This window comes from Mirounga leonina, unplaced genomic scaffold (assembly GCF_011800145.1).
Source record: "Mirounga leonina isolate KUSES-001 unplaced genomic scaffold, KU_Mleo_1.0 Mir_126, whole genome shotgun sequence".
NCBI classification, from domain to species: domain Eukaryota; kingdom Metazoa; phylum Chordata; class Mammalia; order Carnivora; family Phocidae; genus Mirounga; species Mirounga leonina.
The window spans coordinates 8,808,954-8,821,859 of NW_023270314.1; positions in this window are offsets into that span (position 1 = coordinate 8,808,954).

Genomic DNA, 12,906 nt, shown 5'->3' on the forward strand with positions numbered 1-12,906 from the left:
CTAACAAGTCTATCCAACATGAATATTCCCTCCCAGACCAGAGAAATGACTACACTGCAGGTGTGTAAAGTGAACATGGACTAGGACTTCACTTATAACCTGGCCTCTATATATCCCTCTCCATAAGGTGGCCAGTTGATGTCTGGGTCTTCTGGTATGAGTGCCAGTTCAGAACCTGTATCTAAGTGATCTCAAAAGATCTAGGTATTTCTCCTTTCCCCCATGCATGCTATTCTATGGTGGGTCAGGCTAAGCTATGATGCTCAGCAGGTTAGGTGTATTGAATACATTTTCAACTTATGATGGGCTTATGGGGACATAAACATATTGAGGAGGATCTGTTCTTCACTTCAGAGGCCAAGCTGAGACAACCCTATTTACTGGTCTAAAGGAGGCAGGGCAAGATCCTGAGGAAGGCCAGGAGAGGCTTTCTCCTCTTGCAAAGAGGGGAATATGGAACTGCAGCTAACCTAGAATATCCAGGGAAATATGGGAAATTGAGCTTCTCAAGTCTACTTACCCAAATATCTTCATCCAGCTCTAAGGGTTCCACTCCTTCCATCTCAGGTCTTGATCTAAGAAGACAGGTAACTCAACCTCCAAGTGACATTGCCACTCTGAAACTCAGGTATTGGACCTGATTTTTTCAGCAGATCCTAGCCCCTCCCCGTCAAGATTTGAGATTCTCTTTCTTATCACCATGGAGACCTTCTGGCTTTTGTACAATCCCTTTGTTATATGGTCGCTGACCTGAGCATTGTATATTCTTCCTTCAGGACTTCTGTGGAAGCTAGCAATAGCAAATCGACTCCAGGATTCATATACTAATTCTTTTCCTCATGTCTCACAAGGGCTAGAGCTATAACATAAGCCCTAGTGCAACCCCTTCCCCCTGTGCCTTATCACAATCTGTCACAGGGAAGAGCTTTAGTAATCATGATGCTAGGCACATTGGGGTATGCATCCATCAGTTACCAAGCTATGAAGCACACTTCCCAGAAGTTTGCTTACCCCAGATCACTCTCTTCCTTTCAAAAGTTTATGACCAGCTGTACCGAATGAAGTTATGCCCATTAGGAGGCCTTTCCCTCACTGCTGTCCTGCAGAGCTACTTCTCAGTGGTACTGTAGCAACAGTTCTTTTTCCACTTGTGCCAACATATCAGTCTTCCCTGACCCAGGCCCAGGTGTTTGCTCCTTCACTAAGCCTAAGGAACCCTGCAAGAGGCCATCACTGTGTGCTTAGGGAGAGTTGGTGAGAGAGTTCTTACTGCCTTCTGACTGATAAGCTCTCTAATTCCAGAATCTCACATCAAGGGGTCAACTTCTGGTACTATGTTGAGTTTCTCAACAGCAAACCCTATATACCCTAAGGAAAGGACCTGAGGGTAAGCAGTTTATTTGAGAGTTGTGCCCAAAAAGTACTAGCAGGGGAAAGAGGGAAATAAGGAAAGGAAGCCAAATAAAGAGTGTGTTATTAAGCAGGTTACTGTGATGGGCAACTAAAATGCAATCTCACTGGAGAGAACTTTTGGAGACAATGTAAAACATGGCTCACATTCGTCCTTCCCAATGGAGAGGAAAGCTGGAGTATTTATCTTTGATCTCCAATCCATCATTGGCTAGGGACTGCTCCCATGTTGCTAGTTCCCCTGGTACTTCCAGAGGCCCTGAATGTAAATTGAGAAGCCCTGAGATTTAAAGTGGCAGGAACCTACAGGAGGGCGCTGTGGTACGTGTGGGCACAGTGAGGGACAAGCGGATATGGGCATGGATGGCATTGATTATATATGCTCCACACAGTATAGCTGATGGAAAGTGGGGAAATTATGGGCACAGAAAAGATTTTATTTCTTAGAAGAAAAAGCTAAGATATTATTGCATAGACACTTCCACATGCCATGGCTTTAAAGAGATAGCTTATTTTCCTCTCATGTCACACTCAAAGTTCCTGGTCACTAAGTGGTTCTTCTCCATGAAGGCAAGCCTATGACAGTTCTGCAATATTCAATATGTAGTTTCCAAGGCCACACTGAAAATCACCTTTTCAGCCAGGGAAAGGGAAAGAGGACAGAAGGCAGAGATTTTCTCACACGCAAGGATATTGAAGCTAACAGACATCATTTCCGCTTATGTAATATTAGCAAAATTTTTGTCACATGATAACACTTAGGAACCAAGCTATCTGGCAATTGTTGTTCATAGCTGGGAAGCCACATTCCAACAAAACTTTTTTTCCATGGAAGTAAAGGAGGATAGGTTGTAGGGTCGTTTCTCGCTCAAAAGGTAAGAGCACTAGAGGGGATTGCAGATACAGATTAAAGTTCATGAGAACAAGAAATTGTTATAAATATAGTATTCAAAGTTGCAAAAACAATTAATATAAGTATCAAAAATTAGGGGGAAAAAAGAGGATTATATGCTAGTTCTATTTTTAACTTTTTGAGGAAACTCCATACCATTTTCTACAGTGGCTGCACCAATTTACATTCCCACCAACAGTGCACAAGGGTTCCCTTTTCTCTACATCTTCACCAACACTCGTTTTTTCTTGTCGTTTTGATTCTAGCAATTCTGACATGTCAAGTGATACTTCATTATGGTTTTGATTTGCATTTCTCTGATGATTGATGTTGCAATCAATGTTGAGCACCCTTTCTTGTCCCAGCTGGCCATCTGTATGTCCTCTTTGGAAAAGTATATTTTCAGTTCTTTTATCCATTTTTCAATCAGATTATTTTTTTGTTATTATATGAGTTTTTAAAATGTATTTTGGATATTAACCACTTCTCAGATACATGACTTGCAAATATTTTCCCCCATCCATAAGTTGTTTTTTCATTTGTTGATTGTTTTTCTTCTTCTTTTTTATTTTTTGCAGACCCACTTGGGTGTATAGCCAAAGAAAATGAAAACAGGATATCAAAAATATATCTGTACTCCCATGTTCATAGGAGTTTGCTCATAATAGCCAAGATATGGCAACAATCTGTCAACTGATGAATGGATAAAGAAGATGTGGTGTCTAGCTACAATGGAATATTATTCAGCCATGAGAAAGAAGGAGATCTTTTTTTTTTTTTTAAGATTTTTATTTATTTATTTGACAGAGAGAGAGATAGCGAGAGCAGGAACACAAGCAGGGGGAGTGGGAGAGGGAGAAGCAGGCTTCCTGCCGGGCAGGGAGCCTGATGTGGGACTCGATCCCAGGATCCTGGGATCATGACCTGAGCCGAAGGCAGACGCTTAACGACTGAGCCACCCAGGCGCCCAAGAAAGGAGATCTTGCCAATTGAGACAACAAGGATGGACCTTGAAGGCGTTATGCTAAGTGCAATAGATCAGACAGAGAAAGAAATACTGTGTGATATCACTTATATGTGGAATCTACAAAAGCCAAATCTGTACAAATAGAGAGCAGAACAGTGGTTACCAGGAACTGGGGGGTGTAAAAGTGAGGAGATGTTGGTCAATGAGTACAAACTTCCAGCTAGAAGATGAATAAATTCTGATGAATAAATCACAACATTGTGATTATAGTTAACAGTACCGTATTGTATACTTGAAAATTGCTAAGAAAGTAGATTTTAAATGTTCTCACCACAAAAAAGGAATGGTAATTATGTGACGTGATGGAGGTGTTAGCTAAAATTATTGTAGTGATCATATTGCAACATATGTTATTTCAAATCAATATTTTGTACACTTTAAACTTACATGATGTTATAGGTAAATTATATCTCAATAAAGTAAAAAAGACATAAGGTACATTTTAACTGTAGACAGTTAAAAAAAAGAGGAGAAGGAAGAGAATCAATATAAATAAACCAAATACTCATGTTTCATGAAAGGGAGTTGATAGTGATTGTCTAAAGGTAATAATAGAAGTTCACTCATATAATTTAGTGCCTTGAAAGTAACCACCAAAGGAATTTAAAACAAACAAAAAGGTTTTTAAAATTGCTGCTTTTAGATATAAGTGTGGAAAGAGGAGGGTAAAATTTAATTTTTAACATTGCTTTGAACATAATTAAAATACATTTTGAAAATATAAAAAATGAAATAAGTCTTGATTGGCTGATATAAAATAATTTCTAAAATATGTTATTGGGGCACCTGGATGGCTCAGTCAGTTAAGTGTCTGAATCTTGATTTTGGCTCAGGTCATGATCTTAGTGTTGTGGGGCTCTGTACTCTGGGGAGTCTGCTTGAGGATTCTCTCTCTCCCTCTGCCTTCCCCCACACTCATGTGCACATACATGCACACGCTCTCTCTCTCTCTGTCTCCCTCTAAAATAAATCTTTAAAAAATATGTTATTTACTGAAAAAATCAAAGTACATAACAGTATATTTAATGCAATCTCATTAGTGTAAATAAGAAAGGATTTACACACACACACTAAACAGAATAATCTTCTTTATGCTTACATATATTTTTAAAAAGATACATAAAAGATTTTTGTAATGGTTATCATCGACAAGTGAAATTGTTGATCAGAGTTTGGATTAGGAAACACCAAAAGCATGGTGTTGGTTGATTCCCACTCTTCCGCTAGAGAGACAGGATAGCCTTGTTGCTGAGTGGGGTTGTGCATTCTGTTGGGCCAAGACCAGAGTTACAAGTTCCATCCACTCTTAACTACCAGGGTCATGGGGGCCAAAGAAGAAAACATGAAAACTTTTCAGATTTTTTTTAACCACTTCAATTCATTACTTTTGTTCACATAAAGTTTAAACTTATACTTACAGGGAAAATAAAACCGTAAGGCTAGAAAGTCAAACACTCCTAACTACATTTACTAGCCATGTAACTTAAACTGTGAACTATTTTAAATTCCTTAGCATTCACTGCAGCCATCTGTCTCCCATCAGTTGGAATCACTGAGTTATAACACTACAGAGTTGCATTAATCTGGGCAAAGAAGAGCACTCTCCTTCCTCACATTTCCCATCAGTGCTATCTGAGTGACTTCCATCCACTGAGAACAAGACAGTTTTAAGTTAGCATGCATTCATTCATCCATTTATCAATTCATCCATCTCCTTAAAATTTCAAGTCAGAAGCAGCAACAAAATCATTAGAAGCAGCTGATGAAAACATCATGACGGTGATGGATGGTAGAAAGAGAATTTCTGGAGATAGTGACGTTTTGGCACAGGTATTTGCATTATTTAAAGAGGCTCTGCCAACTCTGGGCAGAGTTGGAAAAGCGTCTTAGTCTTTGTCCAAAATTTTTTATTCTTTTTTAATCACAATACCTTTAGAAATAATAGTCCCGGGGGTAAATATTAAATGGGGGAGGTTTTATTAATAATCATTCCTTTTCTAAAGCACTTTAATGAATGTGATTATTTAAGTGTGGCAGATGTCCTGATGAATCTGCTCACCTGTATCCACTTTGTACAACCAAAGAGAAATAATGACCACTTTTAGTATAATATGCATTCATGAGTTATGTTTTGAACATAAGGTAAGATTTTCATTCCCACATAATGAAACTTTTTATGATGTGATTATTTTTACTTTTCAGCTGGCTCAATGCATTTTTTTTCTTCAAAGTGATTAAATGTGCCATATAGTTTATGCACTTAGCCATTTAGAACATCACTCAGACATTACCTATGCCTGATCACATGGATGCATTTCAAGTTGTTCTTTGAAATATTTATTTATTTTATGTATTTATTTTTTAAGATTTTATTTATTTATTTGAGAGAGAGAGAATGAGAGAGAGCACATGAGAGTGGGGAGGGTCAGTACTCCGGAGAAGCAGACTCCCTGCCGAGCAGGGAGCCCGATGCGGAACTCGATCCCGGGACTCCAGGATCATGACCTGAGCCGAAGGCAGTCGCTTAACCAACTGAGCCACCCAGGCGCCCCCCTTTTTTTTTTTTTTAAGATTTTATTTATTTATTTGAGAGAGAGAATGAGAGAGATGAATAATTTCACAAGAAGCAGTACAGTGATGCAACAGTTCAGAGCACAGGTTCTGGAACCAGGCTGCCAAGATCCAAGCCTTAGCCCTACCATTTACCAGCTGCTTCCAACTTGGGGAAGTTCTTTTTTTTTTTTTTTTTAAAGGTTTCATTTATTTATTTGACAGAGAGAGACACAGAGAGAGAGGGAACACAAGCAGGGGGAGTGGGAGAGGGAGAAGCAGGCTCCTGGCAGAGCAGGGAGCCTGATGCGGGGCTCGATCCCAGGATCCTGGGACCATGACCCGAGCCAAAGGCAGACGCTTAACGACTGAGCCACCCAGGCGCCCCCCAACTTGGGGAAGTTCTTAACTCCTCTGTGCTTCACTTCCTTTCATGAGGATCAAATAGGAGATTATCTAATATCTAGTAGTTAGTCAATAAATACTGAATATTATTAAAGCATCTTAATTGTTTTTATATCTGTGATCTTTTTTTAAAAAAAGGCTGGGTAATGTATTTGTGAAGCATTAAAATGTTATTCTTAAATTTTGTGTTTAAGATTTAAGAAATGTGGGGCACCTAGGTGGCTCAGTTGATTAAGTGCCTGACTTTGGCTCAGGTCATGATTTCAGGGTCCTTGGATCAAGCCCCACAGTGGGCTCCACGCTCAGTAGGGAGTCTGCTTGTCCCTCTGCCCCTTCCCTGGCTCCTGCTCTCTCTCCCTCTCTCTCATTCTCTGTCTCTCTCAAATAAATAAAATCTTAAAAAAAAAAATAAAAGATTAAAAAAATGTACCAGCTTCTCGCTAGGGGCTCAGTATTCCTGGAGGATGTCAGAGTAAACTGATCTTTCAGGAACTAGTCACAGTGGGGAGGAGAGAACAGGGGTAGGACAATAGATCAGAATGTATGTGGAGAGGAGGGAATGTAACTGACAGAGCTAATATAACTTTGTGGCATTTAGATCTTAGTCAGAGGTCCATTTTCCATGAAGCTAATGAAGCTTACACTTTGGGAAACTTCTCAAAAGAGAACTTCTCCAAAGCTTGGGAGGGGACTTTGCAATATGTGAATCTCGTTTTGTGCTGGCAATTTTGTAATCATTTTCTTTCTTTCTTTTCTTCAGCTTTACTGAGGTATAACTGACAAAATTGTGAAATATTTGATATATGCATACATTATGGAAGGTTTCCCCCCAACAAGTTAACACATCCATTACCTCATCTACTTACCTTTTCTGTGTGTATGAGAAAACATTTAAGTTCTATTCTCTCAGTAAAATTCTTTGTATATAACTCCTTCGTAATCATTGCCACATTATCTTCAAGGGCAGGAGCCATTTATTTTCTTTATTGTGACTTCTAAACATACCACATTTCTAGCATATTGTATGTTTCAATAAATTTTTAGTGTAGGGATGATTAAAGGAATGGAATTAATGAAGAAAGATTAAAAAATCATTGCATAGAAGTTACTTCTTATGAATAAATCTTGCCCTACCAAGAAATATTTCAATAAGTGTGTCATTGACAAGTGTCATGTCTTTTCTTTCGCTGTTAGTCTCTTGAGTACTTATCACAGTACAGAGCACATTGTAAATACTTCTTAATTGATTAAATATTGTCAGCAAGGGCAATCTAAAACACACTCCATTTAACTTCTCTGATAGAAAAGCTAGAGAGTGTCACAGAGAAGAAAAAGGGACAAATAAAAACCAACTTTTTCCCAGAAAGTAGAGGATTTACCTCCTTCCTTAATATCTTTAAAAAAAACACTGATTACCCAGTTTAGGGAAGAATATTTCTGTGATAAGAAACCCATAACCATTTTCATCTTGCAGCAAAAACCAGTTGGAGTCATTAGATCCTTTCATAGATTAATCTAATTTAGGATTTTACTTTCCCATGCCTCGGATATACATATTGTTTGCACTTATATTGATTTCAAAGTATGTAGTTCTGGGTTCTGCACACAATAAATGTTGATATAATTTATATATTCTAATTGCAGAAAAATTGTAAGTAAAACATAAAGAATAAAACTATTTTAATCCCAATGTAAGTTTTAAAAAGTGAGAATTGGTGTTCTTTATAGCTCTTCTAGTTAACTCATAGTATTTTTTCAAAAAGCAAAATATTTTCTCTTTTTTTAATATTTAATTATTTGTTTAAGAGAGAGAGAGCAGGGGGGAGGGGCAGAGGGAGAAGGAGAGAGAAACTCAAGCAGACACCCTGCTGAGTGGGGAGCCAGAGGTGGGGCTCAACCTGAGGACCCTAAGATGAGACCTGAGCTGAAACCAAGAGTTCAACACTTAACCAACTGAGCCACCCAGGCGCCCCAGAAAATACTTCTCTTAAACATCCATACATTACCATTGAAAGTACATGAAAGAAGATCAAGCTGAGAAAAATATGATCAGGGTTCATAGAGGTACATGCCAAATATAATCATTGGAAGTATTTAAGTATGTTTCTATGTAAACATACCCTGAAAGAAATGTATTATGTCATTTATTTCTCTAAAATCTGGCACTTAATGCAATCTTAGATTACAAGCATAAAATAGCATAGCATTATTGTAAATTAGACTAGCAAGGATATGGGCAGCGCACATTATGAGATGCCATTAGAGAAAGATGGGTTTCTACCTCCAGGAAATATCGAGAACTCTCGTTCTTATATTTAAATGAGAAATAATCATTATCAATATATATATTTTTAGAACCACAAGTATATTATTTGCCAAGCTTCCTTTCCTCCAAATGAAACCCGGGCAAATCACTGCACCTAGAATTACCTTGAACTGATGTGATATTACATGCCCCCAATCCGTGGTTGTAATGATAATTGCAGCTACCATTTACTGACTGTCCATTCTATACCAATACTTTTATATACATTATCTTAAAATGCACACTATAACTCTAAGAGCTAAGTATTATTATCCCCCCTTTCTATAGTTGATTTAACAGAAGTCAAGAACGTTCACGTTGTCCAAGGATACAGACTTGGCTAGGAAAGTGCAGAGTCAGGAATCAATCTGACATTCCAGCCTACCTTTCATCCAGAGGATCATTTTTACTCTGGGGAGAAATCTTGAGTCCCCGAGGCTTCTATCAAGTTTGTCGTCAGGAAGGTTTCCTTCCTCATAACTTTCCATTTCCTCTGTAAGTCTATTTCTTCCAATTCTGCCCCCCGGGGAGAACAGCTGGTCAGTGCCCTTCTAATAACATTAACTGATTCACTGAGTAATTGAGTAATTTTTCTTCTGAGAGATTTTTAAACCCCTAGAGAACCAAGTATTTACTCACAGAAGGAAAAATACCTATATTGAACTAATCCAAGAAGAATGTTCCCTGAGCATCAAGCGTTCCCTATATTTTCAGTGTGTGTGGGATGGAAAAAAGCAGACAATGTAAGAGAGCCAGAAGTAAAGATATTTTCTTCATTTTCTTTTTCTTTTAACTATGATCTAGAACTTGCTGACTACAGACAGAAAAGTTGATGGAAACTCAAAAAATATTTTAAAAAATACCCACGCAAGCATTTTTAGTGTTTACACCCCAAACCAAATTGTCAAAAATCGCTTAAAGTATTATAAAAAAATTGTTCACTATAATAATTATCTAGTTTTAGATAAGGCCCTTCTTCTCAAATTTATCATTCAATAATCACTTTGCAATTATTCTTATTTCATGAATATTTTTGCTGTTTCTTTATGTGAGCTCACTCATCAGACTTATTTAATGCCTCACTATGGTTTCACTCATTAATCTCTGTCTCTCCTTTGAAAAATAATCTGTGTTTAATGGCCACCTTATGTAATATACAACAAGGCAGGACTCTCCCATACATTTCAAAAAGGGCAGCACTGAAATGTGTCAACAGACTTACCTTTGCATCAAAATCTCATTCATTCAATTACCAGTCTGGGGGATTTTAGAGGCTTATTATAATTTATATAATTTTTTTTCTCATAGTGACACCAGGGATTGGAATTCTGAATCATTCTGCTATTTCTCAAGGGATTACCGACATCATGGGAAAGATAAATGCCATTATAAATTAAAATAAAATACAAATTTAAAAATAATACATTTAAATCACTAAATACATAGAGCAGGACAGTTCTTTGGTTCTCTCAGGGTATTAAAACATGACTGCAACTTTTAACACTTACCAGACCTGATAATGAATTCAAAAGGTAAGGCATTTCTTTATTCTTGAGTATAAGCATACTTCTGAGTCCTACCTGAACCAGAGTGTCTGGACTGCATAATTCATAATAAATTATCTCTAAAATAAAAGTAATTGAAAATTAATATGTTTGTAAGGAGATAAAGAGGAAATTAATGTCTTTGGTGAATGAGTGAATGAATGAATGAATAAATGAATGTGTTGAAGTAATTGAGTTATTTAGTTATTATTCCAATCTGTATTTCCTTCCCTTGTCCTTGCTCTGAAATTTCCAGAATATGGTAACCCTGCAAGTCCACAAAGGAAAATCCTTACAGAAAGTAATGCCCTTCCCTTCTGTTTTTCAGCTCAGTGTATTGCCCTTCTATGTATCTATTTAACCAATATATTGAACTCCTAGTATATACCAGACTCTGGGCAAGTCACAAAAAATCAAGGATGAACAAAAATAGTCTTGGCCTCTATGTGTTGACATTCTAGTAGGGAGAGGAATGGATAAAGAGATTCACTGTGGGAAATATAATGATTGAGGTATGATTCAGTGAAATGAAAGCACAGAAAAAAGGTAACTAACCACTTGGCATAACACCCATCACATCACATTTTAAACCAGTACATTCCTGTCATTTGTCATACATTTCATCTATGCATGCTAAACTTAAGCCATAAAATTACCAAATTACTTCATAAATACTGCCAGCCAGATGTGAAAAGTGTAATAACAGCTAATTTTTACTGAGTGCTTACTCTATGCCAGGCATTGTGGTGGGTTTTTAATGTATATATGCTCAGTTAATCCCCTCAATTCCCTATGTTAGTTACTATTATTAAGTCATTTCGCAGATGAGGACACTAAGGCAAAGGAGGTCAAGTTACTTTCTTAAGACAGAGCTGTAAAGATCTAAAATTCATACTCAGTCTGACTCCAAATACCTAGATCTCCAAAACTTGACTCTTTCTTTTTATTTATTTTTTTAATGTAGTGTTCCATGATTCATTGTTTGCATATAACACCCAGTGCTCCATTCAATACATGCCCTCTTTAATACCCATCACCAGGCTAATCCATCCCCTCACTCCCCTCCCCTCTAGACCCTCAGTTTGTTTCTCAGAGTCCATAGTCTCTCGTGGTTTGTCTCCCCCTCTGATTCCCCCCCTTCATTTTTCCCTTCCTACTTTTTTTTTTTTACTTTACATTTTTACTTCCTTCTTTTTTTTTTTTTAACATATAATGTATTACTTGTTTCAGAGATACAGGTCTGTGATTCATCAGTCTTACACAATTCACAGCACTCACCATAGCACATATCCTCCCCAATGTCTCTCACCCAGCCACCCCATCCATCCCACCCCCGACCACTCCAGCAACCCTCAGTTTGTTTCCTGAGATTAAGAATTCCTCCTATCAGGGCGCCTGGGTGGCTCAGTTGGTTAAGTGACTGCCTTTGGCTCAGGTCATGATCCCAGGGTCCTGGGATCGAGTCCCGCATTGGGCTCCCTGCTCTGCGGGGAGCCTGCTTCTCCCTCTCCCACTCCCCCTGCTTGTGTTCCCTCTCTCGCTGTGTCTCTCTCTGTCAAATAAATAAATAAAATCTTTAAAAAAAAAAAAAAAGAATTCCTCCTATCAGTGAGATCATATGATACATGTTTTTCTCTGATTGACTTATTTCGCTTAGCATAATATCCTCTAGTTCCAACCACGTCATTGCAAATGGCAAGATTTCTTCTTTTTGATGGCTGCATAGTATTTCATTGTATATATATACCACTTCTTCTTTATCCATTCATCTGTTGATGAACATTTTGGCTCTTTCCATAGTTTGGCTATTGTGGATATTGCTGCTATAAACATTGGGGTGCACATACCCGTTCAGATCCCTACACATGTATCTTTGGGGTAAATACCCAGTAGTGCAATGGCTGGGTTATACAGTAGCTCTATTTTCAACTTTTTTAGGAACCTCCATACTGTTTTCCAGAGTCGCTGCACCAGCTTCCATTCCCACCAACAGTGTAGGAGGGTTCCCCTTTCTCTGCATCCTCGTCAACATCTGTCATTTCCTGACTTGTTAATTTTAGCCATTCTAACTGGTGTGATGTGGTATCTCATTGAGGTTTTCATTTGGATTTCCCTGATGCCGAGCAATGTTGAGCACTTTTTCATGTGTCTGTTGGCCATTTGGATGTCTTCTTTGGAAAAATGTCTGTTCATGTCTTCTGCCCATTTCTTGATTGGATTATTTGTTCCTTGGGTGTTGAGTTTGATAAGTTCTTTTTGATTGGATACTAGCCCTTTATCTGATATGTCATTTGCAAATATCTTCTCCCATTCTGTCAGTTGTCTTCTGGTTTTGTTGACTGTTTTCTTTGCTGTGCAAAAGCTTTTTATCTTAATGAAGTCCCAATAGTTCACTTTTGCACTTGATTCCCTTGCCTTTGGCAATGCGTCTAGGAAGAAGTTGCTGCAGCTGAGGTCGAAGACGTTGCTGCCTATGTACTCCTCTAGGATTTTGATGGACTCCTGTCTCACATTTAGGTCTTTCATCCATTTTGAGTCTATTTTTGTGTGTGGTATAAGGAAATGGTTCAGTTTCATTCTTCTGCGTATGGCTGTCCAATATTCTCAGCACCATTTGTTGAAGAGACTGTCTTTTTTCCACTGGACATTCTTTCCTGCTTTATCGAAGATTAGTTGACCATAGAGTTGAGGGTCCATTTCTGGGCTCTCTATTCTGTTCCATTGATCTATGTGTCTGTTTTTGTGCCAGTACCATACTGTCTTGATGATGACA